This window comes from Chlamydotis macqueenii, chromosome 14 (assembly GCF_036417535.1).
Source record: "Chlamydotis macqueenii isolate bChlMac1 chromosome 14, bChlMac1.mat, whole genome shotgun sequence".
NCBI classification, from domain to species: Eukaryota; Metazoa; Chordata; class Aves; order Otidiformes; family Otididae; genus Chlamydotis; species Chlamydotis macqueenii.
The window spans coordinates 19,143,747-19,149,123 of NC_141569.1; positions in this window are offsets into that span (position 1 = coordinate 19,143,747).

Below are 5,377 nucleotides of genomic sequence, written 5' to 3' on the forward strand. Positions count from 1 at the left end.
TGTCTGGTGGGGTGATCCAGATGCAGATTCTTCGGGAAAGCTGCACCTCTGTCGACAGACTAGGGCTTGCTCTCCATCACTGCGTTGTGGCGAGCTCAGGATTGATTTGTGTCTCTCTAGTTGAGGTGTGTTCTACACAAAATTCAGAAGATTCAGAGAGAACTTTTACTACTTTTTCTACAAAGTAACATTACTCTGGCTGTTCAAAGACAGAATATTCACACAGTATGACCGCTTTCTTTAGAATAAAGGAAAGTCCTGTCTCTAACTAGATGAATGAGTGAATGGATGACAGAAGCATATTTTAACCATGTTCTCCTTGCTTAGTGTCATTTACTGCTCTGCTGCTTCAAGATGATGACATTTATGAGTGATGTTATATTCTGATCATCCATGAGATACAATCAAGTTCTGTGAAAATGATACAAAAGTGATTTAGAGAGTTAATTTATATGGATGCTGAGCTTCACCTGCACCTGCAGAGTTCTTCGTAAAGCTCTTTTCCTTGGTACAGCAACACCTGATGGCCCTTCAGAACACGGGCCAAGGGGACCCTACTGCTCAAAATGACAGTGGAAAGCCAACAGGCATGGCATGCTTCAAAAAGCAAAGGACCTGATCATCACAAGTCCTGAGATTTTGGACAAGGGTTCCTTAGCCACATGCCTTGTTGGCTCTGAAACCACGCCAGCCCTGAGGCATGAATTTCTGGGTCTCTGTTTCTTCGTAACCGAATAAGGGGGCACCTCTTCTGCCTGAATGCAGAGTTCACAAACAGAAGCTGAGCTTATACTCCTTAAGTCCTTGCAGATAGCTATCAGCTGAAGCTCCGTAGCAGAGACTGTACGCCATAGCTTGATTTCAGAGGAAGATCTTTAAACCACCGTGAAGAAAAAGTTAGTAACATCAAGATATTTGTCTTTGGCAAATATGGGAATGAGCCTTCCTCCTGCTCCAGGATGCGAGAATGCCTTTGTTTCTCAGGAATGCAGCGCGGTTCCCAGAGCGGGCGGGTCAGCGCCCGGGGCTGGTTAAGCACCACGGACAGAGGCAGCCCCGGGCCGCGCCCCGAGGCCTCTGCGGCCCTGCCTGCCCGCGGGGGCTGCACGCAGCCCCTCCTTAAATCACCCCACCGCCGACACCGCCTGCTGAAGGGTCTGCACAACGTCTGCACCGAAAAAGACAAAACGCAGCGGGAGCCAGGGTCTGTTCGTTCGTCTGGTGTTCTTCAGCCTTCTGCGCGGGCAGAGAGCTAAGTGAACCTGGCGGGAGGCAGAGTGATGTCAGAAACTGAGCGCTTGAACGAAGGATTATTTCCACCTGAATTTTCTGAAACTGCAAGTCACTAGAGTCAGGGCAGCCCCGGTCATCAGGAAACCACTCAAAGATAAGCGAATGAATGGGACTTCCTAGCAACTATGCTCTTTCACCAATTCCCTGAAAAAGCAATTAACACCAAGCCAGGGGGCGGGCAGGAAGAGAAGGCAAAGGAAAATGCTGCTAACCTGCATTACGTTTGCAGTTTTAAATAAGAAGCTTCACTGACTAGTACTACTTCCTGAAGGGGAATTTTCTTAAAGATACCATCAACAGAAAAAAAAAAAAAAAAAAAAAAAAGACTTTGAATTTTCAAATTTTCCTGCACTACCTGTTTATTTTAGCATGACACATAGATCCCAGCTCGCGAAGAATTACATTATCTGCAGAAGCAACACCCCAACCTTTGTGAATTCTGTGCTTTTTTCTTTTTTTTTTTTCCTCCAAGGTAAAGCCATGCTTTGTAATTCCTCTCTAAAGTACTTTTGCCCAGATCAGCCCTCTCTGTTCCCCAGCTGCAAAGTTTATCCTCACACACACACTTTGGGGATTAAACTTTTTTTTCCAGAACTTTGAAAAAATACAGAAAATGTGGTGGGAAACTATCCTCTCCTGTGTCAAGTGTCAGTATTAAAATGACAAAAAATAATCCATATAATGACTTTTTTTTTTTTCCCCACACCTTTTATTTGAGTAATCCGTAGGCTCCTCTATAGCTAGCAGCGTGGAAAGGAGACTCCACCAGCCCTGTGGGTTTGATACAAGCTGGGAAACAAAAAATGCGCTCATGCGACTCAAGTGCAGGAGAAACTTCAACTGTGTCCCTGCTCTTCTGCTGCTCATGGGCACCTCAGGGAGGGAGGACAGAAGTGGGGCCCTGCTGCGACCGGCCGTGGAGTGGGCTTCGCTGCTGCCTCTCCAGCAGCCACAGGAAAATGGGGGCTGCTGCGGATGGGCACAGCCAGCCCGCACCCAGCGCCACGTCAAGGGGATCCCTGCTCCACCACGGCTTCCTGCCTCGCCGCGTGGGTTACAGCCGCCGTCGCAGAGCCGCTGCGCAGCAGCTGCCTCTGGTCCCGGCCGTGTCCTGCGGGACGAGGACTGGCGGTGAGGGTGGCAAGAGGAGCAGAATATCTAGGGGAAGGGGTTGTCGCCCGTGCTGACGTACATGATGCTACACGAAGTTCAACATCATCCATAGTCCGGAACCAAGCAGAGACATTGTAAGGCACGCGAGGCACAGATTTATTGCGGTAACTCATCGGGCAGGTGACAAAGCGGTGCAGCATCTGGCTTTCCAGTTGCCGTTCGGGTTGGAGCTGAGCCTGATTTCCAGCGCAGGCGAGTGACTCCACAGCACCCGTCCTCCACGCAGTGACGCAGACTCGCACCTTCACAAGGAAGGTGCAGCCACTCAGCTATGCTGTGACTTAAGAGCCAAAATTGACAACTAAAAGTAATTTTTAAATGCTTTCACGGAACTGTTGGTGTGACTGCAGTGGGCTCAAGAGCCAAGAATCAGGCAGTTGCCTGGGACAGGGATTTCATGGCCAAGCGGGCACCCAGCACCCATCCGAGAGCACCAAATGGCTCCCATGCAAGCGCTGGCAGGTCAGCCCGGGAAAGGGTTGGTTGGGTAGTGAACCCTTCCCGGGGATCTGGGGCTGACCGCAGCCTCAGCCCTGCGAGTGCTTTTGGAGCCAGGAATCTGCCGCTGCTGGAAGGCTGCAGCGTGCACTGCTCACGCAATGCCTCTCCTCCCACCGCTGTGCCGCAGCCTGTATTTCTCTAGTAACATAACTTATTTTTGGGTTTTTTCTCTGTGCGTAGTAAGAAAGGTGGCAACTGCTTTCACTAGCAAAAAAAAAAAAAAACACACACAAAGAGGCCTTAAACACATCCCTGTCTGAGCTGTCCTGTTTCTACGTGGCATTTGTTCCAGCAGCTTCCGTCACCATTACACAGCACAGCACTGCTGTCGGCTTACAGACCGCTGCGCAGACGCCTGGCCCAAAGGCCTTTGAATGTTTAAAACGTCAGAGAAGATGAATAATTTTTTTTTTTTTTGGCACCCAAACCTGCTTTCTGACCTGCCTGAAGTAAAAAAAAAAGTGACTTCCAGACCTTGTAACTTGCTGCTTCCAGAAGCAACATCTCTGCACAGGTTCTGCTGCTGGAGGTCCAGTTCTCCTGCGTGCTGCATTTCAGGCAAAAAAAAGCTTTTGCAAGCCCTAAAAATAAAAAAGCAACCAGATGTGATTATCTAGAAACAAACACCACAAACCAAACCAACAAATATAGATGATGCTTTCAAAAGCTTAATCATTTAATGTCTCCATCTCACTTTGTTAGCATTTAAATGTCAGACTAAAAGTATCGTTTCTATCGATTTCAGTATGACAGTGTGTTTACTAACGCCCTGGGGCGAGCTGCCAGCACTTTCTACTTACTGCACGATTACACCGTCGGGAAATGCGATGCAACGTGGGTTATGCAGAAAAGCTGACTTGCTGTAGATGCAGCGCATCTTTCTCCACAGCTGCTCCGGCCGAAGGAAGCACGTTGGCTCCAGCGCCGCGCTCCGCTGCAGCCCAGCACAGGGGCTGAAACACTCCCAGTCTGTCAGCTCAACCGCTGATCCAAGAGATGATACTGCGTGTGCTGATGCGAGACATTAGATGATGACCCACATTTTGTCTATTTTTTTTTTTTCAGGTTATAAAATGGTTTAGTTAACTTCCCCACCATCTTCTGAAATTAAGGAACAGTGCACACAAGCAAATGGCCTGGAAAAAAAAAAATGCTGAGTGCACTCGGAAACTGCAGGAGCAGAAAAGGCGGCCGCGCGCTGGGAATCGCCCAGGAGAAGCAGGTGTTGCCCCTGCCCGCAGTACCAGGGTCCTCGCCTCATCCCGAGCCGGGATGGCCACGTGCAGCTGGGTGGGAAACCTGCTCCTCCCATCTGCCGAACGCTGTGCTGACGGCCGGTACCGGGACAAAGAACCCTCCTGTTTGACTGGAAAGGCACAAATTCAGCCCATCTAAAGCTATGCACCGTAGTTCCTACAGAGCCAGGAGGGAGGGGGACGCTGCTTCGGGAGCCAAAGCCCCGGGGAATCTGACTGACCCATCGGCCGTACCTGCAGCTTTCCTCTGATTCCATCTGCGCCCACTGATGCTGTCCCGTGCCGCTGGTGGCCACAGCTCCAGCCTACTTGGCTGCTCTTGTTTGTGATGACTGTGGGCCACCAACCTTGGCTTTGGGACGGAGGGACGGGGGGGAGAATAAAATGGGGTGATGCACAGGCAGAAATTTCCTCTGTTATTTCACCGTCACTGCTGGGTCCAACACTCAGAGCAGCTGAAGAGGCTCTGAACGAGCTATTTCGGTTCCCTTCCAGCCAATGACGTTCCCAAAGGGCTGCGACCCCCTCTCCCGCGCCGCCACTCGGCCAAGCCACCAGCTCAACGCCGTTTCTCAGAACCGGGCTCTGCTTTCTAGCTGCCATTTTCCACCCACACGAGCTGGATTGATACCTATCAGCTTTTCCCATCACCAGGTTTGCATTACCGTATCAATAGTCTGGGGGGATGATTTTTATCTGCCTTTGGAGGAGGTGACACGCTCACCACCAAGGGCTTGATGATGTGGAGTGTTCCCAGCCAAGGGGGTCCCACCCCCTCACAGCCGTCGTGGCCCTGCGATCCCCCCCGGGACCACCCTGCCGCTGCCAGACCTCGTGCCAGGGTACAAGAGGGTGGGAACACAGATGGCTTCCCTGCGGCCACAGTGCATCCCGCTCCGACATCCCGCGCTGGCAGCTTGGCTCAAGGGACCCAGGGACACCAGTTTTGGGACAGACGGACACACGCGCACTGTATTGTGCCAGCTCCTCCGCCTTCCTCCCAGTGCCTGCGATGGGAACCTCCAGGCTCCCGTCTGGCTTTGCCCGAGCCCCTTGATTTTGCAGGAATTCAATGATCGGCATGGTCACCATCTTTTTTTTCCAGGAAAATCAATTTTTTTCAGGCTAATAAAAACAATGAGAGGGGAGTGCTG